Source organism: Brienomyrus brachyistius, chromosome 24 (genome assembly GCF_023856365.1).
Source record: "Brienomyrus brachyistius isolate T26 chromosome 24, BBRACH_0.4, whole genome shotgun sequence".
Lineage (NCBI taxonomy): Eukaryota > Metazoa > Chordata > Actinopteri > Osteoglossiformes > Mormyridae > Brienomyrus > Brienomyrus brachyistius.
In genome coordinates, this window is record NC_064556.1 from 267,119 (window position 1) to 293,506 (window position 26,388).

A 26,388-nucleotide genomic window follows, 5' to 3' on the forward strand; every position below is an offset into this window, starting at 1 on the left:
AAAAAGTCAAGATCAAAAGACACCCCCCCATCCCCACCCCCCCATGCTGAGACCAGGTCCTGGCCTGTCGCTGGGGGGGGGGGGGGGGAGGTGACATTGCAGATAATCATCAGGCATCCCCACTAATGAAAGGAGGGGGGGCACGCAGATGTGATGTTTGTCTGCTTCTGTACCTAAATACACCACACTGGTTAAAGGGCGCAGAGAATGTCGGTATATATATCATCAGCTATACGTGTCCAGTCCTGCCTTTCCGCCATTAACGCGCATTTCCGCCCCTGTTTCACCACTAAAATATACGCAGGTATTATTATGGGACTGTCCTGTTGAGCAGGGTGGCCTTATCAGCAGTGCCACAGCCTCAGACCTCCAGACTTGTGGGTCAGTTCCCAGGTGGCATGTTCTCCCTCTGCAAACCCCCAATACAGTACTGCCCAGTCTTATCCGCAAAGGGCTGCTGCGTTTGTGGGTTTTCGCTGCAGCAGCCTACTTAGAATAATGATTAGAGGACTGATTGGCTGAAGAGTCCTCACTCCTGGGTTTGGACAGCTGAAGTTGAGGTTACCCCTAAAACCTGCAAACACACTGGCCCTTTGCGGATAAGACTGCCCACCCGTGTGGTAAAGAGTCCCGTCAGGGGTGCCCCCCCCCATGTCCTGGGAAAGGCTCAGGCCTCACTTTTATATGCATTAATGAACTGCAGTACAGTCATAGACACAGGTCATTAAATCACATTTCTGTTGGTGTAAAGCGATTATTTTACATCCATCAGGGTTACGGTCAGCTTAGCCATTTTAAAAACACTTGCAAAGTCATCCCGATATTTGTCTGCATGTGTTGAACTCACCCACCAGCACACTGTGTTTGGATCATAAATACCTGACTGAGTTAATTACATAATTAACTTAATTATTTAAGTTAGCTGGTGGTGGAATTTAACAGTTTAATGGAATTGCTGTGAAATTGCTGTGGTTTTAGAAATGATACAGAGTTTGTGTAGCCGTCCAGTGAGATACCAGTGACTTTTGGAGAATAGAAGAAGTTTAAGTTACTGCTTATTGTGTGTTTGTTAATTAGTATATTTGCTAATGTTAAATTGTGCTTTTCTTCTGGGCAAATATACAGTTTTTTTACACAGATAAATAGGCAGTAATAAAACAGCTTTAGATGAAAATAGCTGACCCTGTGCTCAGACTGCAGGCTTTTAAAACTGTTTATGAATTATAGTTTATGAATTATAGTTTATGCAAACACAGCTTGGCTCAGACAAGTGTTCAGAATTTTCAAACATAAGTACTGAAGCGATAAGCTTACAGAGAGCAAATGAAAAAGAGGCGGAGCGATGGAGAGAGGAGTGAGAAGAGGCTGGGGGCCTCCAGCTGTCAGTCTGCTGGGGGGGGTCTTGCCGTGAGCTCACTGTCGCTGCGGAAGCTACTCAGCATCATAGCACAGCACCAGCCCAGCACCCAGGGTGAGGGGGGGCTGAGCTGCTGTGGACTGGTGCTTTTGGAAATTGAGTGTCGGACATGGTCACTGTGATTTATCGCTCCGAGGGGTGAAACAGCAGCGTCGCCCCCTTGGCTCCAGCTACAATCACCGCAGTCCCGTCACCGATCCATATATTGATTCCGTCACATGGGTTGTCACGGGCCCTCTCCGTTATCTTTATCTCTGACCGGTGAAAGCGGACAGGTAAGTATGAAAGGCGTGCCTTGAATGCACACCGCATTGCTGCTTTTCACTAAATGTTTGCTTGAATATATAGGAACTGAGATGCTTGAATTGTAAAGCCTGAAGCAACAGTTTAGTCTTCAGCCAGCAATTCAGGTGAAAATGAAGGTCAGCTCTGTGCTTTAGAGGGAGGTGATGAGAGCTGGGCAGGGCTGTGGTTCCCATCTGCCCCCAATGCCACGTCTGTGACTTTCCTCTTGGTGTTCAGTGGTGCCAGTAGGTCCTCCATCATGTGGGACCGTCCCACCAGTGTCCCCCACAAACAGAGATGCTTATGCTTTTTGGGGCAAGGGTCAGATTAGCATGAAGCTGCTCAGCAAGGCGGCTATTGATAATATATGGGATGGAAATTTGTGAAAATGATCACCGTGAGAAAGATCACTGTGAAAGAGTGCAATGGTTCTGCATTCAGAGTTTGATCATTTAATTTCTTTTTTATGTCTCTTTAATTATTTCTTTTTGCCTCAATAGTCAATAATGCAAGACCAATAAAGGGAACTCGGTATGAACCTGCAGGGGATTATGGGTAGGAATGTGAGGCCCGCACTACATGCTATGACCCCAGGGAGGATCATGAAACGGTTTCACATCTGTTGCTTGAATAGGCAGGTGTGGTGCCCCCCACATGGTCAGCGGGGGACCAGAGCCACACATCACACGGGACAGGATGGGGTGGGTGGTGGATGTTGGTGGAGGAGCTGGACTGGGTGGCAGAGAGCTGCGCTGTGACACGCTAGCGAAAGGGAGCTACTGTAACCGGCCGCCGTCCTTGGCCACGTCGTCCCACCCGGTTTCCTGATGGCCAGGCCTCATGTGATACGACACGCTAGCGAAAGGGAGCTACTGTAACCAGCCGCCGTCCTTGGCTGCGTCGTCCCACCCGGTTTCCTGATGGCCAGGCCTCATGTGATACGACACGCTAGCGAAAGCGACCTACCGTAACCGGCCGCCGTCCTTGGCCGCGTCGTCCCACCCGCTTTCCTGATGGCCAGGCCTCATGTGATACGACACGCTAGCGAAAGCGACCTACCGTAACCGGCCGCCGTCCTTGGCCACGTCGTCCCACCCGGTTTCCTGATGGCCAGGCCTCATGTGATACAACACGCTAGCGAAAGCGACCTACCGTAACTGGCCGCCGTCCTTGGCCACGTCGTCCCACCCGGTTTCCTGATGGCCAGGCCTCATGTGATACGACACGCTAGCGAAAGCGACCTACCGTAACTGGCTGCCGTCCTTGGCCGCGTCGTCCCACCCGCTTTCCTGATGGCCAGGAGGCCTCATGTGATACGACACGCTAGCGAAAGCGACCTACCGTAACCGGCCGCCGTCCTTGGCCGCGTCGTCCCACCCGGTTTCCTGATGGCCAGGCCTCATGTGATACGACACGCTAGCGAAAGCAACCTACCGTAACCGGCCGCCGTCCTTGGCCGCGTCGTCCCACCCGGTTTCCTGATGGCCAGGCCTCATGTGATATGACACGCTAGCGAAAGCGACCTACCGTAACCGGCTGCCGTCCTTGGCCACGTCGTCCCACCCGCTTTCCTGATGGCCAGGAGGCCTCATGTGATACGACACGCTAGCGAAAGTGACCTACCGTAACCGGCCACCGTCCTTGGCTGCGTCGTCCCACCCGCTTTCCTGATGGCCAGGCCTCATGTGATACGACACGCTAGCGAAAGCGAGGCACCGTAACTGGCCGCCGTCCTTGGCTGCGTCGTCCCACCCGGTTTCCTGATGGCCAGGCCTCATGTGATACGACACGCTAGCGAAAGCGACCTACCGTAACCGGCCGCCGTCCTTGGCCGCGTCGTCCCACCCAGTTTCCTGATGGCCAGGAGGCCTCATGTGATACGACACGCTAGCGAAAGCGACCTACCGTAACCGGCCGCAGCCCTTAGCTGCATTGTTCCACTCAGCTTCTTCATGAAACCTGTGCTTTTTAATCAGCATTTCTATCAGACTTATTTGCCATGGCCCTCTCTCTCAATCAGCCCCTGGTTTATCTGCATCGTGGGCCTCTTGTTGTGATTGGATGTTGCTGAAATGAAGCCCCCCCTCGCTTTGTGAAAATCCTTATTTTACTGCGTATGCTCTATTCGACTTTATGCAGCAATGCTGTCGCTACAAGAGGCCAATGATACATTTCCACAGGTCTTTCCGGCCTCTTATTTATACCCACAGCATGTTGCCCTCGGGCTTGGGAAGGGAAGCAGCTTCTGGATCCCTCTTGGCCCGCAGGCCTGTGAAGGACGGCAGATTCTGGAGTCCTCTGGGCTCTCGGGCCTGTGAAGGATGGCAGCTTCTGGAGCCCTCTTGGCTCTCGGGCCTGTGAAGGATGGCAGCTTCTGGAGCCCTCTTGGCCCGTGGGCCTGTGAAGGACGGCAGCTTCTGGAGCCCTCTTGGCTCTCGGGCCTGTGAAGGATGGCAGCTTCTGGAGCCCTCTTGGCCCGTGGGCCTGTGAAGGACGGCAGATTCTGGAGCCCTCTGGGCTCTCGGGCCTGTGAAGGACGGCAGCTTCTGGAGCCCTCTTGGCTCTCGGGCCTGTGAAGGATGGCAGCTTCTGGAGCCCTCTTGGCCCTCGGGCCCCCTGAGCAGGTAGCAAGGATCGGGAGGTGATGTCCCATCTGGCAGATGTTTCTGCATTAACCCCCCAGTGCAGTGCTGGACACCTCTCCTGTACTGTGAGCAAGAATGGGAGTCATTAGCTATCCCTCTGACTTACGTACTATTCTGCACTCAGGATATTACACATGGGTAACTTTAATGGGGAGATAAAGAAAATCAGCAGCCTTGGCAAACAATATAAGGTGAATTTATCAGCCTGAGAACACAAGGAAATGTAATGGGGAAAGCTGTTTTCCATAGAGAAATCCAACGTTTATTTAGAAACATTATACACATAATCTTTGAAGGTATGAGAACCATCCATCCATCCATCCATCCATCCACATAACCTGAGACCCAGACCACACAGGGCACAGGGCTGTGATGATAGCATATATAAATGGAGTCTGTGTCTGTGAACCAAACATTAATAATCATTACTGTCCATTAAAAGTAATTTCTCCTAAATGTTTTGTTTTTCCAAATAAATCTAAATGATCCGTTTATAGCTTAGAATGTAAACAGCTTTTACTCACAGGAAAGCTGTATTTCACTGCACAGACGGAAAAAAACACAGGAAAGCTGTATTTCACTGCACAGATGGAAAAAACACAGGAAAGCTGCATCTCACTGCACAGATGGAAAAAACAGAGGAAAGCTGCATCTCACTGTGTTTTTTACATATATGCAGTGAGATGCAGCTTTTCTGTGTTTTTTTCTGTCTGTGCAGTGAGATTCAGCTTTCCTGTGTTTTTTACATCTATGCAGTGAGATGCAGCTTTTCTGTGTTTTTTACATATATGCAGTGAGATGCAGCTTTTCTGTGTTTTTTACATCTATGCAGTGAGGCAGCTTTTCTGTGTTTTTTACATCTATAAAGTGACATGCAGCTTTTCTGTGTTTTTTTCTGTCTGTGCAGTGAGATGCAGCTTTCCTGTGTTTTTTACATCTATACAGTGAGATGCAGCTTTTCTGTGTTTTTTTCTGTCTGTTCAGAAAAGCTGCATCTCACTGCATAGATGTAAAAAACACAGGAAAGCTGAATCTCACTGCACAGACGGAATAACAATGAAGACCATGAAGTGAACCAGCCTCCAAAGAACAAATGCTGCTGGGAGGCGGGCGGGGGGGAGCAGTGTATTTGCCCATAATTAAATTTGTGCTACTTTTCTTTATTTTACCTCGTGATAAATGTGCTATAAACACTGTTTCTAGTCGGTTAAGATCATACGCCTTTTTTATGGAGAAAGCAGTAATAATCCTGATAATAGACTGTGTTTCAGGCTGCTGCTGCACTCTGTAACATATATCAGGATAACCCCGGTAACCCCGACCTGCTTGGAGTCTGTCAGGACATCCCCAGTAACCCGGACCTGCGTGGGGTCTGTCAGGATAACCCCGGTAACCCCGACCTGGGTGGGGTCTGTCAGGACATCCCCAGTAACCCGGACCTGCGTGGGGTCTGTCAGGATAACCCCGGTAACCCCGACCTGGGTGGGGTCTGTCAGGACATCCCCGGTAACCCGGACCTGCGTGGGGTCTGTCAGGATAACCCCGGTAACCCCGACCTGGGTGGGGTCTGTCAGGACATCCCCAGTAACCCGGACCTGCGTGGGGTCTGTCAGGATAACCCCGGTAACCCCGACCTGGGTGGGGTCTGTCAGGACATCCCCGGTAACCCGGACCTGCATGGGGTCTGTCAGGATAACCCCGGTAACCCCGACCTGGGTGGGGTCTGTCAGGATAACCCCGGTAAGCCTGACCTGGGTGGGGTCTGTCAGGATAACCCCGGTAACCCTGACCTGGGTGGGGTCTGTCAGGATAACCCCGGTAAGCCTGACCTGGGTGGGGTCTGTCAGGATAACCCCGGTAACCCCGACCTGGGTGGGGTCTGTCAGGATAACCCCGGTAACCCTGACCTGGGTGGGGTCTGTCAGGATAACCCCGGTAAGCCTGACCTGGGTGGTGTCTGTCAGGATAACCCCGGTAAGCCTGACCTGGGTGGGGTCTGTCAGGATAACCCCGGTAAGCCTGACCTGGGTGGGGTCTGTCAGGATAACCCCGGTAACCCCGACCTGGGTGGGGTCTGTCAGGATAACCCCGGTAACCCTGACCTGGGTGGGGTCTGTCAGGATAACCCCGGTAACACCAAACCAAGTAGGGTCTGTCACCAAAGGGGGGAGGACAGAGGCCTTATGTTGCTTGTAGATGCCATCGTAACACTTTCTCTTTGTAGCTTCAAATACACCATCAGACAAGTGTGTAGAAGAAAGTTTGATATTGGGAGGGACACAACTTAATAATTTCAATGTAAATGTGTCCAATGCGTCACATAACCTCCCGTTCTCAGCAGAAATTTTCACAGGTAAGAAACATGGCTGTGTGACTCCTGACGGAGACAGACCATGGAAAGGATGCCGACTTACCCTGCTCTCCAGGCACCGACAACAGCTCCCTCAGGAGGGCCGACGAATCCATCCCCGGTTTCACAGTTACCTTGGTGGGCTTCTGTCTTATGTTTAGTGTACAAGGAGTCTTCTGGTCCCCAAACACTGTAAGGCTGTAGCCCTGATCTAAGGGGCCTCCATCTGGACTCTGTGAAGACCTTGACCTCACAGGGATGCCCCCCACTCGCCCCCAGCCCCACACCGAGCTGCCCTCTGGCTGCCCACTGCATCTGTGCATTTTGTTGTCCTCTGAGCCTCATTTTCATTCATTACTGTGCATGAGAACCTCTCCTGGCTGATCACTCTGTTCATCTAGGAACGCTGGGATGTTTCCAATGTAACTGATCGAACCAGTTTAATCCGAGACCGCAAAGCCCCGTGGACTCCACAGCAGCCCAGCACCAGCTACTCAATTCCGCTGCCCCTCCTCCACACCTCCTCCTCTATCCCAACTGATGGGGGGGGGGGGGGGGGTCAACAGCCTCACCCCCCCCCTTCATCTTGACCTCATTCTCCTGCTGAGTGGGGGTTTTGATGGGGCTGGGTTTTATGAACACCGGGCTGAATCACGGCTCAGGTGGGCTTGTCCATGAGTCATTCGTCAAAGATCCCATTGATCTGCCAGGTCCAGGCCCCGGTGCCATCAGTGGATGGAATGTTGGACAGGAATGTCATAGATATTTGGAACTGATGCTGATCTTTGGCCTTGCCCCCACCCTCACTGACAGGAGGTTTTGGTTTGTTCCAAAGGTGGTAAAGGGGGGCAAATGGCTGGTTAGTCCACAAGAGGGAAATGGACATGTTGGTTGAGTGGGGGGGGCACTTGCAAAGATGGCCTGAGAGCAACAGGAGGACTCAAGACCAGAGACTGCAACCACTATCCTGCAATTTAAGGACGGGGGAGAGGAGAGAGAGCAGGAGCAGCCACAAAACAGGCTGATATTGGAGGCGAGGGGAGGGGGCTGAGCGCAGGAGGGAGGGGATGGTGTGGGGGGGGCTGGGGGGGATAACGCGCAGAACAGAGGAGAGGCAGAGTGCTTTGGCAGAGCGCAGAAACAGACGCACACAGCAGCGCTGGGCGCCACTGAGACACAGGCAGCAAGCAAGATTGCCGGCGTCACGGCAACAGTGCTCATCCGACACCATGACAACAGCCACGAGCTCGTGCTGAGCCTCCACCGGCGCTGCGCCGCAGGAGTAGCCAGGAGACGAGCTGGGACCGAGAGTCCACCGCGTCGCCAGGAGAAGCCATTCATCCACAGCGGTCTCCGGAGTGAACCCCCCCACCCCTAAACCCCCCCCGGGGAGAGCGGGAAAGATGCAGCTGCACGCTGAAGGCGAGCACGCAACCCCGCACCGGACTCGCCGCCCCGCGCCGCCCCATGCACTCCCTCCTCGACGCTGACGGCTCTGCCTCCGCTCCTCATCTGCCCCAGCACCATGAGGATTTCCTGAGACCCCCCCCCCCCGGTGTCGCCCAGCTTCACACGGTGGAGGAACGAACCATGTAAGCGGCCACATCAGGTGAGTGTCATTTCACTGCTTCTCTCTTTCCTCCCTTGGTGAAATAATTTTTAACCAGAAAATAAGCATAAAGAATTTATTTTTTTGTTTTACCTTTTCCATTTTCATCTGCCTTTGCATGTTTCCTAGAATTATTTACTTAATCAGATCTGACAGGTTTTAATTCCAGATGCTCATACTGTGTGATTTCTCGGGGGGGGGGGGGGGGGGGACAGTAAGTGCGAATGGGGTTCATGTTTATCTCTGTAGCGTATGGAATGGTCTGGACAATCTGTGCAGTCTTAATGATCTTAACAGGAAAGGCTTGTGTCTAGTGGTGATTATTTTCTGTTGCCATGAAATAACAAGGAAAAATGTCTTTGGTGGCAAATGCATGCTTTGGAAATGCGTCGGTGTTCTGGCCTCGAAGCTGGACCTGTACACACCAGCCAATCCCAGTGGTCAGGGGGGCACCCCCTCTATTTGCACCCCCCTTGCCCTTAGATACGTGCTGGAATCGCCCATGGATGCAGAGGCTCTGAAACACATCTCACTCACTATCTTCAGTCATTTTTAGGAAGACTTACTGAGATTCTTGCATGGTGTGGATTGGAAAAGAGAAACTTTCAGCTGTAGTTTATCTATAAATCAAAACCGATAAATTACTCATGCGGGTGGAGGAAGACAAAAACTTAAAAACCCGTGCCTCCGTCAGCCCTGAAGACAGCCATCACCATGGAGTAGATAAGCGAAGAAAAGTTGGTGGTACTTGAGTCGTGACAGCAATGAAGAGCAAACAGGTGTCACACTGTTTGTATTAACGACTGTAAATCACAGCTGCCCATGAATTTAGTCCGTGATGCACAGGTAAAACCCACCTGGAGTGACTTATCTGGTCATGTTGTGATGGTGCTGAGCCTGGTAGCCATTTCTCATCAGCTGGAGGAACAGAGAGAAAGCTGGCTCTGTTTGTTTTGTGCGTACGTGTTTGTGTTTGTGTGTGTGTGTGTGCATCTGTGTGCGTGTGTGTGCATCTGTGTGCGTACGTGTGTGTGTGTGTGCATCTGTGTGCGTACGTGTGTGTGTGTGTGCATCTGTGTGCGTACGTGTGTGTGTGTGTGCATCTGTGTGCGTACGTGTTTGTGTGTGTGTGTGTGCATCTGTGTGCGTACGTGTTTGTGTGTGTGTGTGTGTGCGCATCTGTGTGCGTACGTGTTTGTGTTTGTGTGTGTGTGTTTGTGTGTGTGTATGTGTGTGTGTGTGTGTGCATCTGTGTGCGTACGTATTTGTGTGTGTGCATCTGTGTGCGTACGTGTGTGTGTGTGTGTGTGTGTGCGCATCTGTGTGCGTACGTGTTTGTGTGTGTGTGTGCATCTGTGTGCGTATGTGTTTGTGTGTGTGTGTGTGTGTGCATCTGTGTGCGTACGTGTTTGTGTGTGTGTGTGTGTGCATCTGTGTGCGTGTGTGTGCATCTGTGTGCGTATGTGTGTGTGCATCTGTGTTTGTGTGTGTGTGTGCATCTGTGTGCGTATGTGTGTGTACATCTGTGTGCGTATGTGTGTGTGTGTGTGTGTGTGTGTGTGTGCATCTGTGTGCGTATGTGTGTGTGTGTGTGTGTGTGCATCTGTGTGCGTACGTGTGTGTGTGTGCATCTGTGTGCGTACGTGTGTGTGTGTGTGTGTGTGTGCATCTGTGTGTGTATGTGTTTGTGTGTGTGTGCATCTGTGTGCGTATGTGTTTGTGTGTGTGTGCATCTGTGTGCGTACGTGTTTGTGTGTGTGTGTGTGTGCATCTGTGTGCGTACGTGTTTGTGTGTGTGTGTGTGCATCTGTGTGCGTACGTGTTTGTGTGTGTGCATCTGTGTGCGTACGTGTTTGTGTGTCTGTGGTTGTACATGTTTGTGTGTGTTTGCTTGTGTGTGTATGTGTCTGTGTGCGTGTGTGTGTGTGTGTGAGCAGGGGGGGTTGTGAGTGTGTTGGGGGGTGGTGATTATAAAAGATTTCTGAGCTGAGTCTAGAGTTCTGCACTTATTTGTCAGAGTAACGATCAATGTCGAATATGCATGTTAGTACATCCTTCCTGGACTCGAACACACACACACACACACACACACACGCATGCATGCACGTGGTCACACACACACATTCACAGGTGTTTGTGCTGCATTGTAAAGATGAAAGCTGCATCACAGACCACTATCTCAGTCATTGTACAGTGATCTCCTCTCGCTTTGGAAGAGCAAAGTTAAAGATACTGTTTGCAGTAATGTGTTAGGAACAATAGCTTGGATTTACTACGACATGCTTCATATGGGCATAGCCGCAGGAAATGCACGTGTGTCTCATCCCTGCCCACAGTCCTGGGCTGGCGCCTTGGCCATGCCTCTTCCCCAGGCGCACACTGCTGCTCCTGTGTGTGCGGTGTCCAAGATAGTAACCAGCTGCTAACCCATTAGCATCATCTGTAGTCTGTTCTGCACGCTGTAATACTACCTGCTAAAGGGTTTGAATTACCAGTTAAAACCTCAGGGTAAAATCTTCATTAATTTCCAGAATCCATCCTGAGTGTTAAAACCATTATGTGCTATTGCAGTGTTATTATTAATAGTAATATTTTGCACAGTATTTCCCTGCTTTCACTGTAAATTGGCTAAATGGGAGTTTTTCTATGTGTTGTTAAAAATGGTCGCATGCACTCTTTTGGCTTCTACTGCCATCCTCTGTGTCGTTATCGAGCATGACCGTCTGCGGTACTCCCCCAGCTGTGCCATCGTTGCGGGGTAGAAGCCGAGCTGCCCAGGAGTTGCCAGGCTGGTATGTGGTAACTGCACACGGTACCACCACACATGGTACCACCGCACATGGTGACTGCACACGGTACCACCGCACAAGGTGACTGCACACAGTACCACCACACATGGTGACTGCACATGGTACCACCACACATAGCAACTGCACATGGTACAACTGCACATGGTGACTGCACACGGTACCACCGCATATGGAAACTGCGCATGGTACCTGCACATGGTACCACCACACATAGCAACTGCACATGGTACCACCACACATAGCAACTGCACATGGTACAACTGCACATGGTACAACTGCATATGGTGACTGCACACGGTACCACCGCACATGGCAACTGCATATGGTGCAACTACACACAGTACGACCACACATGGTACAACTGCACACAGTGACTGCACATGGTACCACTACACATGATGACCACACACAGTACAACCGCACATGGTGATTGCACATGGTACAACCATACATGATGACTATACACAGTAGAACCGGATATACTACAACCACACACAATGACTGCACTTCCTACGACCACACATGGTACGACCGCACTTGGTACAACCACACATGGTGACGGCACATGGTATTACCACACATAGTACAACTGCACATGCTGACTCCACATGGTACAACCACACACAGTGGCTGCACACCCTACAACCATACATGGCGACCGCACACTGGACTACTGCACACTGTGACTCCACACAGTGACCACATATGCTACCATTGCAGATGGTGTGCTCACATGTGGTGACTGTGCACAGCGCGTAACCAGGGACCACAAGCCCCAGACACGTCTGTAGTGCAGGATTTTTTTTTAGAAGGGAGCTGCCGATTGCTCTTTTGAAACATGGCATTAAACGTTGTATGAGGGAGGGGGCAAAGTCAAACTCTGTGTATGTGAACCAGAGGGTCCCCTGCTCACCCGCTTGTGTCACATCCCCACACTGAAGGCAGCCCAATCCTCCAAGTCTTCCTAATGTACCACAATTTAATGATTGTGAATATTTGGTTAATGAGACGTGTTGGAGGCCCAGCCACCCTTCCCACCTTCCAGGCAAATTCATCAGGTCTCTTAAGCTATGTTCCTTCGTTTCCTGGGGGAACAACATTGTTTTGGTCTTCACCAAAAGACCAGACTATGTTTTCTACTCTGTAACAGCTGCACAGTTTTTCTTTTAGAACTATTAGACATGGCTTTGTTCCGGACTGTGACAGTAACATATGAAATATGAAAAGTAAAACATGAGGGTCTTCAGTAACACACGAGGGTCTTAGGTAATGCATGAGGGTCCTCAGTAATGAGGCCTCCTCAGTAACTGATAAGCGTCCTCAGTAACATATGAGGTTCCCTCGGTAACACGTGAGGGTCCTCAGAAATGAGGCCTCCTCGGTAACTGATAAGGGTCCTCAGTAACATATGAGGTGCCCTCGGTAACACGTGAGGGTCCTCAGTAATGAGGCCTCCTCGGTAACTGATAAGGGTCCTCAGTAACATATGAGGTGCCCTCGGTAACACGTGAGGGTCCTCAGTAATGAGGCCTCCTCGGTAACTGATAAGGGTCCTCAGTAACATATGAGGTGCCCTTGGTAACACGTGAGGGTCAACAACAACAACAAATTTATTTTTATATAGTGCATTATCACAACATTACATTGTCTCAAAGCGCTTTACAGTATCCTCACCCAAAGCCCCCAGTGAGTAAGCCATAGGCGACAGTGGCAAGGAAAAACTCCCTAGAAGGAAGAAACCTTGAGAGGGACCAGACTCAAAGGGGAAGCCCATCCTCCAGGGGCCGGCAGGGATAGTCAAATAGAGAGAGGAGAGCAACTGTCCTCAGTAATGAGGCCTCCTCGGTAACTGATAAGGGTCCTCAGTAACATATGAGGTGCCCTCGGTAACACGTGAGGGTCCTCAGTAATGAGGCCTCCTCGGTAACTGATAAGGGTCCTCAATAACATATGAGGTGCCCTCGGTAACACGTGAGGGTCCTCAGCAATGAGGCCTCCTCGGTAACTGATAAGGGTCCTCAGTAACATATGAGGTGCCCTCGGTAACACGCGAGGGTCCTCAGTAATGAGTCCTCCTCGGTAACTGATAAGGGTCCTCAGTAACATATGAGGTGCCCTCGGTAACACGTGAGGGTCCTCAGTAATGAGGCCTCCTCGGTAACTGATAAGGGTCCTCAGTATATGAGGTGCCCTCGGTAACACGTGAGGGTCCTCAGTAATGAGGCCTCCTCGGTAACTGATAAGGGTCCTCAGTAACATATGAGGTGCCCTCTGTAACACGTGAGGGTCCTCAGTAATGAGGCCTCCTCGGTAACTGATAAGGGTCCTCAGTAACATATGAGGTGCCCTCGGTAACACGTGAGGGTCCTCAGTAACATATGAGGTGCCCTCGGTAACACGTGAGGGTCCTCAGCAATGAGGCCTCCTCGGTAACTGATAAGGGTCCTCAGTAACATATGAGGTGCCCTCGGTAACACGTGAGGGTCCTCAGTAATGAGGCCTCCTCGGTAACTGATAAGGGTCCTCAGTAACATATGAGGTGCCCTCGGTAACACGTGAGGGTCCTCAGTAATGAGGCCTCCTCGGTAACTGATAAGGGTCCTCAGTAACATATGAGGTGCCCTCGGTAACACGTGAGGGTCCTCAGCAATGAGGCCTCCTCGGTAACTGATAAGGGTCCTCAGTAACATATGAGGTGCCCTCGGTAACACGTGAGGGTCCTCAGCAATGAGGCCTCCTCGGTAACTGATAAGGGTCCTCAGTAACATATGAGGTGCCCTCGGTAACACGTGAGGGTCCTCAGTAATGAGGCCTCCTCGGTAACTGATAAGGGTCCTCAGTAACATATGAGGTGCCCTCTGTAACACGTGAGGGTCCTCAGTAATGAGGCCTCCTCGGTAACTGATAAGGGTCCTCAGTAACATATGAGGTGCCCTCGGTAACACGTGAGGGTTCTCAATAATGCATGATGGTCCTCAGTAACGATTTGGGTGCAGCTGACATTGACAGCTTCTCCAGCTTCGCCCAGACCCTGATTCGCACCAGTGTGCACCACAAAATCTGTTGCACAAAAAGCCCAGCGGAAGGACACCATTGGTCAAGCAGACAGCTAGTGTACAATTCAACACTCAGTGTGATAATGGCGTTAGCTATATTATACAGCTAATGTACAATTCAACATGGCATTAGCTATATTGGTTCTCTGGGGCTATGGAATTTGGAGGTACGAGCTGTTTCATGCCTCTGGTCTGCTCCTGCTGGCAGTTGACGGTTTGCCCTCCTGTAGTTGCAGCTCCTGCATTGTCCATGCCCCGGGTGTCTGTCTCTCTGACGCTGTAGTAAATATATGCCCCCACGCCCCCCCCCCCTCTCTGGGGAGGCAGCGAGAGAGAGAGCGGCATTGAGCAACCACCCCCGCACTCCTCCCCCTGCCTCCGTGCGCGGGACTTCTTGCGGAGCGCTAATCCATCTCGCTGGTACGGCAAACAGGAGGGAGCGAGCCCCCCCCCCCTTTCCTGCATGGCCTCCTGGTGCTGTGGCAGTGCGGGGGTGGGGGCTCCACCGACAGCTCCCACTGGTCATCTTCATCACCTCCTCATCACCTCCTCATCACCTCCAAGCCTTGTTTCAGACAAGTTAGCAGAAAGACAATAAATATTATTAAAAACAGGGGGGGGGGGGGGGTGGGGGCATCATTTTTACACCCCAAGCTTGCTGGCATGGTGGCACTCTGCCATTCCTCATAACACATCACCCCCCATGACAAAGCTTTGTCATCGCCCCCCACTGTCCAATCTCAGTGCCTTTAGCAGCTGCACCCGTTCCTCGGGGGTGGGGAGGGGTTCTCTAGCATTGTTTGGATTTTATATCGCCATCTTACACATAGTGATGACTTTAGCAGCAAATCCTCCCATCCAATGTGCCTGTGACTGATGCACAATGGCATGACGTTGATACCCCCCCCCCAGCCATCCCAATGTGCTGGCACTGCAGCAAATGGCTGCTCTGCACTATGGTGCTCTTCCCATCCACTCCCCCCCATGTCGAACCTGCCCCTTATTGCATAACGGCACATTGGACACGAGGAAGCATTTCCACTGACAACCCCCCCTCCCACTACCAAATCTTGCGTACCATGGGAGAGGTGAGCACCCAGCCCCAGGGTCTCCATGCACCTCAAAGCAGAGCCCAGTGGGGGAGGGGCCTTACATTATTCACGCATCACAGCTCTGTACCGCATGCCTGAAATCGGATGGAGCGGCAAAGAAATAAGAGGGAGCAAGGGGGTTCCCGGGGGCACCAGCAGGGGGCACCCAGCATCCCCCCGATACGAATAGCACCTGGAGGTGTATCACTCCTAGCCTGTATGGTCTTACTGTTCCGCTGGCTGTGTTTAAATCAGCTCACATTGCTCAGTTTCTCTGGCCCAGAGCTGCTGCATGTTACTGCTGCACCTTTCCGGAGAGGCACCCTGTTCCGGAACAAACCCACCAAAGGTGAAACTTTTTTGGTTCCAAAGCCACCACATGCAGGTCTTTGTAATGCTTGTTCTTAGCCAGAGATTTTCTCTATTAATAGCAATAGCGATGTTCTGGAGAGAAGTTGGCAGAATGAAGAGTAGAAGGTCTATAATGTCCTGGCTGAAATCCTGACTCCCTGATCTCATTGCAACTTTAATGACCGCCTTGCAAATTCTGTCACATCGCTATAATTATTTGCTACTACTCAAACGTTTCCATAACAATGCCCTCATACACTATTCATGATTCTGTCCAATCAAAACATCTCTTTTCTTGTCTCTTCGATACAGACAACATTACCACAAAGCACAGATGAGGCTTCCGGCTTTTACTTACTGCTTTGCTTCTCAGGTTATGAAAGACTCAGATGGATCTAAAAAAAAGATCTCAGGAGGGATGTGTCTAGATCTTACAGAACTGTCACTGTGGCTCTATGTATGTGTCAGTTCTTTTCCTCCTCTGGTCATATACAATAGTCTCAAGTGACTCACTTTTCAAAATATGTATTTTGTTCCAACAGCAAAGGTTGAAGAAATATTGCAGATAAGAATACTTTACCGAGCGGACAGGGAAATATTGAATGTTATTCTTTGCTACTGGAATAGCATCTCAGCTTTTCCTGGTTAGGTTCATGGTGACAGCATGCAAGGCAGGTCAGACCAGACAGTTTCGGTCATTCTGGTGGATCCATAGATATTCCTAAACCAGCTGGGAGGTATAATCCCCAGCCTATCCTGGGTCTTGATTGGGGCCTTGGCCTAAATGCCTCAGACAGCAACCCTTGATCTGAAGGTGCATCAGTTCTGTTTTGAAATCCCTGCAGATCTCCGAATGTCTCACTCTGAGAGTTAATATACCTGCAGAGAAATCTCATTTTGGCCGATGTTAGTAACCACTAACATAGTCATTATGCATAGCTTATATGGTTGCAGATTGCACCATAAACCACCAACATAAACCTCCACTGTCACCAAATCAATCTGCCTGTCAATCTCACCTTCTCTCGTACCAACACTCCTTCACTTAAACTCCCTCACTGAGGTCAGCATGAGCTACTCTTTTCTCAAAGAGTGCCATCGTCATAAATTTGGACCTGGCAATCCTTATGATGGACATTCTGCTAGCATCTCTGATGCAGCTGTCGCTCCTAGCCCCCCATGCCATATGCCTTTGCAGCCATAACTGCACCTTGATATTCTCGCCAAGAAAATCACAAGCGAGAGTGAAGCGAAGTCCACCCTTTCTGGAGGCCTGGAATCCACACTGCTCTTTCTGAATCCTAGCTTCCACCATCATGAGCAACCTCCTGGTTAGTATCCTGGCACATACTCCTCTGTTTGAAGGACAGAGTGCCCCTATTCTTTAAGCACCTACCCCACAAAAAAATTAGCTCAGGCCTGCTAAGAAGTGCGATCCCCTGTTGGTGGGATACGCTGTCTGGTTTCCCTTTGTAAAAATAGGAAAAATCACCCTAGTTCGTCAGTACTGGAGTTCTGTACCGACTGTTCATAAAACACTGAAGAGGCACATCAGAAATATCACTCCAAAACATCCAGTGATTTCAACATTGCTGCATAGATTTCTCCTACCCCTGCATCCTTTCCAAAACAGGGGAGTTCCTCTAAGGGCACTTTCACAACGAAGCCCCGGAACCTGCTCCTTGATTACAGCTCCCCGGAACCTGGTCCCTGTTTACAGCTCCCCGGAACCTGGTCCCTGTTTACAGCTCCCCGGAACCTGCTCCTTGTTTACACCTCCCCAGAACCTGCTCCTTGTTTACAGCTCCCAGGAACCTGGTCCCTGATTATAGCTCGCCGGAACCTGCTCCTTGTTTACAGCTCCCAGGAACCTGGTCCCTGTTTACAGCTCCCCGGATCCTGGTCCCTGTTTACAGCTCCCCGGAACCTGCTCCTTGTTTACACCTCCCCAGAACCTGCTCCTTGTTTACAGCTCCCAGGAAACTGGTCCCTGTTTACAGCTCGCCGGAACCTGCTCCTTGTTTACAGCTCCCAGGAACCTGGTCCCTGTTTACAGCTCGCCGGAACCTGCTCCTTGTTTACAGCTCCTTGGAACCTGGTCCCTGTTTACTGCTCCTAGGGCTATCAGCCTGGAATTTTTGTAGCCCCTGCTCATTTTCATTTGTCCCTATCGCTGTAAGCACTAACAAATCTGCAGGCTATTGCTGTAAGCACCAACCAATCAGCAAGCTATCGCTGTAAGTGCCTCCCCAGTAGTTTGTGTTTGAATAAAAAACAGCAAGTCTGGAGTAGGCACTAAAAAAGGGTTTTGGAACTGCCCTTGAAGAACTAGAATGGGGCCGAGTTCCTGGGGCATGAAGATAACGAAAGTCCTGGAAAAAGTGCTTCCTGAAAACAGGTCCTACAGTATTAAAGCACCCAATGTGTTCTTTCCATCGCTGAACAATATGCCCAAAATGCTCAGCACTTCTAAAGCCTAGCTGAACACAGAGCCAGAGCAAGCAAAAGCCTGCTACCTTCTACTGAGGCATCAAATGGATTACTAAATCATCTTTGGTGCCACCATGACCTCTCCAAACACCTGCCATTCATGGTCGTTTGCCTCCATGATTGCCTTCACTACTTCCCCTTTGGCCTGAAAGTACCATTCAGCTGACTCAGGTGATCTCAATGCAATAATTGCACTGAAGGTATCATTCTTCAGGTCGACAGCTTTCCTCAGCAGAGGTGTCCATCAGAGGGTCAAAGGGTTATCGCTATTACAGACAGCGAATACCTTCTGGCCAGATGGCCCATTTACAATAAATAGCCCCACCTCATGTGACACGTGGGAGATTATCTGCTGGTCTGGGTTTCATTGACCTGACATACAGTAGGAGCTTCAGCCAGATATTCCCAGCAACCCCTACTGGTTTGTCTGGCTCCTCTTGGTCCATCTGGCCTCCTTACCTTGCACTGAATCCAACAAGTGGTGGTTGGGTGAATCCACAATCAAGTGGTGGTTGGGTGGTATCTCTGTGCCCATCTTCATCCAAGCATCCAAATCCAATCAGATGAACTGCAAGACTGACCACTGATCTTTGTAATAGAGTATAGAGTGCTCTGGTAATGTGTGCACTTATGAATGTGTCCGTGTTTGAACTTCCATATAAAATCTGTCTGTTCTGTCACAGAAGTCCAATAACAGTCCAGCAGAAGACCATTCTTCCCAATCACACCCCTTGTGGCGTCTCCGTCTTTGACGTCTGGCCTGTTCCCCTAGAGCCGTTTGTAAAGGGAAGCCCTAGTTGGAGCTAAGATCACACAGCTCTGTCGGTCGTAAAGGCATATAAAGGCATATGCAGGGTCCTGAAGAGGGAACCACATGACAACAGAGAGTAATAAGCACAACAGCATATCCATCAACTGTAGGGAAAAAAATTACTAATAAACAAAGGAATCTATTACATGTATTGTATGTACAGGATAGATGAAATACAAAGAAAGGTAGTATAGTAATAGAGTAATTAAACAAACTATGGTAGCCTTCATCTAAGGTTCCTGCACTTGTATGTGTATACATTTTGTTTGGGTCTATTGCACTTTAGATAGAGCAGAAATTAAAATGTATCGATATGCCATATTGTTTATGTGATTTTGATGTAGTGAAATATGATTATCATTTAGCAATATTAAAAGTTACAAATCACTCAGACATCATTTTATCCACTAATTAAGTTTTGATGTTTACTTATTCTTGTCTGTTTAATTGATTTATCAAGATAATAAGCTCATATCCTTCATATAATTTCCAGGAAGTCTTTGAAACATTACTAAGGCAGCTTATCCAGGTCTCTTTAAACAGTGGCAGGCAGTTCCATATTTTAATGGTGAACATGCAGACAGATAACAGGAAACATGCAGTGTGGTCACCAGCCCCGCAGGAAACATGCAGTGTGGTCACCAGCCCCGCAGGAAACATGCAGTGTGGTCACCAGCCCCGTAGGAAACATGCAGTGTGGTCACCAGCCCCGCAGTCCTTGAAGTTACTGTATGTCACTGGAACAGGCAAATGGCAGGTTTGACATCCCACCCTCACTGGTATATTTCAGCTTGTTTTCCGAAGTTTAGAATGGCTTAGAAAATATGCTGAACATTCAGGATAAGAAAGTTTCAGTGCACTTTTCTGTGTGTTCCACAAGACACATTCTCTTGTTTACACACACAGACATACACACTCAGGTTTGTAATTATATCTTTGTGGGGACTCTCCATTTCTATGGGCAAAATTCTAATCATAACATGGCAACCTTAACCCCCACCCAGCCCTAACCTTAACCCCCACCAAGTCCTAACCTTAACTATATGTAACCAAACAAAACATGAGACTTTTTAGTTTTTTGCTTGCATTCACAGATCTTTCTGGGGACCTGAAATATTTTTTTATTACATCGTGGGAAACATTTGGTCCCCACAGTGTAATATAGACATATAAACATAATCCACACAGACATAGACACATGCACCGACACAGTCCTTTATACAAACATACACACAGAATTCTCTAACCCAGTAGTCCCCAAAACTCAAACACTGTGTACCACCTCAGAAAATGTTAGACTGGAGTGACCGATGATTACATACATATACACCTTCATGCAGCACGGCTCTCATCAAACACACGGGCACAGTCCTCAGCACACAGTCTTTGAAACAAAGACTCACATGCTCAACGTATGGTTAGTACTGAAAGCCCAGTTTTAAACTAAGGTGCCTCCCAGGACTCTATTTACTGTAATAGTTATTACTGCAGCTGCTATTAGTGTTAAAACAGCGTGGAAGCTGCTGAAGGAGAACAGGCCCTTATAAGCAGGGATGGACATAGTATGATGTATGCAAAGTACGCATTCACCTTTAAAAGCGTTACGCGCGACAATCGATTATGGTAAGTTTCCATGTCAGTGCAAATGCACATAAGTACGCATTGACACTGACATGAAAACAAAATATAATGCATTTTAATCGTTATATGGTAACTATACTTCATTTGCGGTATACAGGTTAAAATGCAGGGTATTTTACTGTCATAGCAGAGCCAATACACATAAAATAAGTATGCATTCACACTTTTACAAACAATTGTCACACATATCGTTTTTAAAAGTGAATGTGTACCAGTTATGTCCATCCCCGCTTATAACATAAGCATGAGAGGAAGGAATTGGGATTTTATTGGAATACAGAAGCGGAAAGGGGTTATGAAAAATGAAAAGAACAAAATGACTGGCAATAAGCCTCGAGTAAAGTGAATCAATGTGAACCAGACTTCCTCCTACAACCATCACCATAATTAGGAATCACACTATAGTCATTAATATGCTCAGTGTTGGTGCCACGGTTGGGGGGGTGATGATTGAGGTTCACCCCTTGCCTGTGCTCCCTCCCCCAAAAACTCACCCAAACAAAAACAATTAAGACATATTGCGCAAGTCCAGGTCATGTGTCTTTTGATTTCTGCGGTTATGTTGCTGCTCAGGTATTACCTTTGCCCCCCCCCCCCCTCCCACACTTCCTACTGCTCCACAGCTGTGGCCCCCGTGAGAATCCTGAGCTCGGCCATCACAGTTGTACTGATGTCAACGCTGACTGTACCTCTGCTACATTGTTGCTAAAGCTGCTAATGCTAATCTTGCTAATGCTGTTGCTGCTAAAGCCAGTGGTAACGCTCTAACTGCCAGCTACTAAGTGTGCCGACCTGCTGCCTCATGTTAGTGCTCTGTCACTGCAGGCACTGAACTGCTCCCAAGCGCATCATTGCCTAGTCTCCCAGGCCGTGGGGGTGCGCAGTAGTGACCTGGAGACCACTGCTAGGCTACCAGGCAATCTCGCTCATTCGTCAGCCGGCAGAAACATTGTTCTGAGATCCTAAATTATTCAGACCTGCGTCCGATGAAATAAACATGACTTTATGTAGCTGTCGGTTTTCATTTTGCCGGTTTTAATCACTTCATTAAATTTCTGATTGGCTTAGTTATTTAACGGGTCGTCTCAGTCTGCTTGTAAAAGGCATGCCTTGGGGGAGTGTTATAAATGTGGGGGGGACATGCAGGGGTGCAGCATGGGTAGGGATACCCTGGCAGATTCGGGGGGGGTCCCACATTTCACGGGAGCCCTTAGACTTATACAGTTATACGATTTGTCAGGCCCAGCCTGTCTAACTATGTCCTTAGTTACATGTATCCTGAGTCTGGGATGATGGCGACATTCGTTGTACATTTATATCTGGGAGAAATGGCTTTGTGTGGAATGAAGACAAAATGTAAGAGAAGGATGGTGCTACTGCTTGTGTACAACAATAAGAAGTTAGAGGTGTGATAACGGGCTCTACAGCAGTGATTCATCCCGCTGGCCGGCTCTCCTGTCCCGCTGTGTTTGTGTAGCGCTAGCAGTGAGCTCACAGGCTACACGTCCACCTTCGTGGGCGCGTTAAAAGGCAAACTGCGCCCCGGGCCGCAGAGCCAAGCCACCCAGCTCTGCGTTCGCTTTGTGCCTCTCCCCACCCCACATGATTTTCTCGCTCATCTCCAGTACCGTGTTTGCCGGAGTCTGCAACGTGTGGCGAGAGCCAGCACCATTTAAGCTGAGCACTAAAGGAGAAAATGGATATGGTGGGGGGGGGGGATGTTTATTCTCAGGGGAATAATGGAGCTCCTGGAGCTCGCCAGCCTGGATGCGGGGGCACTGATCCTCCCCCCAGACTGCCCGCTTAATGCTTTGCTGTAGAAACTGACGCACCCCCCACCCCCCGCTCTCTGCGGTTGCTTATGCTGCCACCCCCACGAACATGGCTGCTTCAGCCCCCTCCCCCAATCCCGCTGGCAGGCCCCACGGCCTCGTGTGCAGTAAGGAGATGGGGGCCCGCATTGGCCCCCACGTGGATCCACCACCTGACACCTCCTTTCATCGGAGCAGACCTGCCCCCTTCCTGACATCAAACAGGAAGCACCATCAAACGTTTACTATTTCTGAATCATTCAGACCTCCCCCCGCCATCATGGGCTCCGGTATAGGACAAACCCACACACGAGAATCACGCTCCACTTCTCATCTTTGGACAAAACATGCTTAAAAAACGGTAAATTAGGGAAAGAATCATTAAGTTCCGAATATGAAAATTCACGCCTAAATTGACGAGCCTGTAGATCTGCTTTTGAAAAAACGGCAGCGTTCCTCAGGATGAGCCACTCCTGCTGTGTGTTTAGCGTTTTGCATTTAGTGCCAGTGCGTTCCGGCAGCGAGCGGCCAGCTGGTACAGGACTTGCAAACATTCGGTTGTGGTTTGAAGTCTCAGCCAAAGCTCATGTCACCCTGCATTGTCTCAGTAACAGACCAGCTGTAAACTGTATGAGGGACGTAAATGATGAAATAATAGTGTAATATTATACTTCAAAGAGAAGAGGACACAGCTGCTCGCAGAGAAGGAGCGATGGCACTCTGTCATAAAACCGCCTGTTTGCTTGGTAGCTCATGGACATGTGGTGGGAGAGGAACGACACTGGGTCTGATCTGGAGTTCCTCGAGGCGCAGCAGGCTGTCTGGACACCATCCAGAAGGCATTACTGGTGTCTGTCTTTGCAGACATGGGCTGGGTGTTTGGACTGCTGGGTGTGACGTTGGGATGAGATTTCACGTGTGAGTTATTGGATTTTTTTGTTTTTTTAGAAAGGCCACTCATAGGTTTAAGCTGAGGTCACAGCGGAAAAGGTCAATTTAGCTGACGGACACCATGTTCACACAGCAGTGCCACTGCCTTGTGCCCTGTGTGGTACCAGGAAAATGGAGGAATGGATGGATGTTAATATAGCCAATCTGTCAGGCAGACAGAAATACACTTCATTTGTAGTACCTTCCGGAAGGTGCTGCAATTTTTAAATTCTCTTCTTAAACAGAAATTAGCTCATCAGCCTTGTAGATGTTATGCTGTGGTTATGCTATCAATTTGGTTCCTCCAAGGATTATAGGCGATGCATAGAAATGAAAGATGTGGACACTTCCTGTAGGAAAGTGTACGTGATGGATTTCACTGTTTGGTTACATTTCAACTGCACCTAACCCTGATTTAATGTGATTTAATGTCTCTGTGATTTTGTGTCCCATGAGTGTCCTGCTGTATGGATTCCGATCGCATCAAGGGTGCAGCATTCCTATATCCATGCCAGCTCTATAGAGGGCACCAGTACTTCTAGGGTCACCCCACACCACGTAGCTGTTCTGTGCCGTCACTGCAGAGGGCTCCAGTGATTCTAGGGTCGCCCCACATCACGTAGCTGTTCTGTGCCGCCACTGCAGAGGGCTCCAGTGATTCTAGGGTCGCCCCACATCACATAGCTGTTCTGTGCCGCCACTGCAGAGGGCTCTAGTGATTCTAGGGTCGCCCCACATCACATAGCTGTTCTGTGCTGTTACTGCAGAGGGCTCCAGTGCTTCTAGGGTCACCCCACATCACAAATCTGTTCTGTGCCGTCACTGCAGAGGGCTCCAGTGATTCTAGGGTCGCCCCACATCACGTAGCTGTTCTGTACCGTCACTGCAGAGGGCTCCAGTGATTCTAGGGTCACCCCACATTACGTAGCTGTTCTGTGCCGTCACTGCAGAGGGATCCAGTGATTCTAGGGTTGCCCCACATCACGTAGCTGTTCTGTGCCGCCACTGCAGAGGGCTCCAGAGCATCTAGGGTCACCCCACATTACGTAGCTGTTCTGTGCCATCACTGCAGAGGGATCCAGTGATTCTAGGGTTGCCCCACATTACGTAGCTGTTCTGTGCCTTCACTGCAGAGGGCTCCAGTGATTCTAGGGTCGCCCCACATCACAAAGCTGTTCTGTGCCATTACTGCAGAGGGCTCCAGTGATTCTAGGGTCACCCCACATTACGTAGCTGTTCTGTGCCATCACTGCAGAGGGCTCCAGTGATTCTAGGGTCGCCCCACATCACAAAGCTGTTCTGTGCCATCACTGCAGAGGGCTCCAGTGATTCTAGGGTCACCCCACATCACGTAGCTGTTTTGTGCCGCCACTGCAGAGGGCTCCAGAGCATCAAGGGTCACCCCACATTATGTAGCTGTTCTGTGCCGTCACTGCAGAGGGCTCCAGTGGTACTAGAGTCACCCTGCATTGCGTAGCTGTTCTGTGCCATCACTGCAGAGTGCAGCCAGTGCTTCTAGAGGTGCCAACAAGACATTTTTTTTTTTTGTATTGGGCAGCGCACACATAAAATTGCCAATGTGCTCAATCGGTGCCCCTCAGAAGCTGGCATCCAGGACAGCCGCCTCTATTGTCTAATGCGTTGACCAGCGAGTCAGGTGAGCAGTTATTGGAACTGATTGGGCGGGTGGGTGGATTTTAGTCTTTGATGTCTTATTAGAAATAAATCAGTCAGTATTGGAGGACTTTGTAGAGATACCTGCGATTAAATGTGTGAGGTCACCAATGCCATATAGTTAATGACTGTGTTGTGCTCTCAGTACATAAACTTCAGTTTATAATTATTGTTATGATTAGTAGTGACGATACACACACACACACACACACGCACCCTAAAGTGAATAATGAGAAAGGAGCCATGGGTATATTTTGCCATAATTTCTTCCAGACACCACCTTAATAGGCACTGACCAACGCTGACATTTGTCCGCATGACAGGGTGACAAAACGTTTCCATGGCGGAGGCGCCAGTGGGTGATGGAACTGAGAAATCACAGAGAAGCTTCACTGCTTGTCAAACAAACGTGACTCGAGTCAGCATCTGCTGAAGAGGAAGATGGAGAGCTGTATTTACAAGTCAGAATAACAGTCGTTTATATTTTAATATATTTATTATGTGTTCTGTATGTCATGGTGGTTCAAGCACACCTGAGGTTCTTATTCACTTTTGCAGCGAAGGCATTACTTCTCTCCCGTGAATACCATAATGCAAGCTGCTAACATCAAGTGGCGTTAATTAAACAATGTAATGTTTCACAAGATTACATGGCTTAACGCTAAAATGATGCCCCTTTCTGGGACAATCGCTTCAGGCAGAATAAAGATAATATCGCAATGTTCCCTCTTCTATCGCATCCACTGACGGCTAAATAAAACGATAACTATTTCCTATTTAGAGTCGTCAACGATATATATGCCCCATTGCATTTTAATTTTTTTTTCCAGTTAGAGGATTTTAAGAGTGATGCTTTGTTTGGGAAAGCTGGCAACTAATAACCAACTGTTTTACAGGTATTTTAGCAATATTATATCTTAATATGTAAGTAAGATAGAAGTGGACGTCATTTATGGGTAGCCGCATTAACCGTTTATAAAATGAAACAAGACCCAGTATAAGTAATTGCTGGCTATTTATCACCAAACTTCACTGAAGACACCGAGAGAAATTGTTGTTAAAGCCGATGCCGACCGAAGCACTTTATTGCAGCTTACATTATTAAGGCGGCCCGTTTAATTAAGCCCATCAATATGGTCTCTTCGTTCGCTATAATTAATTTTACCGCCATTAATTTCGGCCCTTTCCAATTGCTTTGTTAGGCTTAAAATTTATATTCTGAGACCGCCGTGATAAATCATTCTTGAAAATCAATCTCGACATGGATGTAAGTCTCATCTGCGAGAAACTTCAAACCGGTACGTGGAAAAGGCTTGTCTGGAGCGGAGGTGCCGGCACGGCGCATGCGCTATATTAAAGTTAATGTTTGACCCCGTTAACGGCACCTTGGCTTTTTAGATGAGATCGAGTTCTGGAG

At 49.2% G+C, this 26,388-nt stretch overlaps 1 protein-coding gene across 2 annotated transcripts in view; it reads left to right on the forward strand.

Annotated features, from left to right (window-relative positions):
• The first annotated feature begins 7,810 nt into the window (after positions 1-7,810).
• LOC125720181 (short transient receptor potential channel 5-like) overlaps positions 7,811-26,388 on the forward strand; it is a 54,788-nt gene continuing 36,210 nt past the window's right edge. For both annotated transcript variants that reach the window (XM_048995357.1, XM_048995356.1), the window contains exon 1: positions 7,811-8,306. The gene's annotated coding sequence lies outside the window, so the exon portion shown is untranslated. The remainder of the gene's footprint in view (positions 8,307-26,388) is intronic.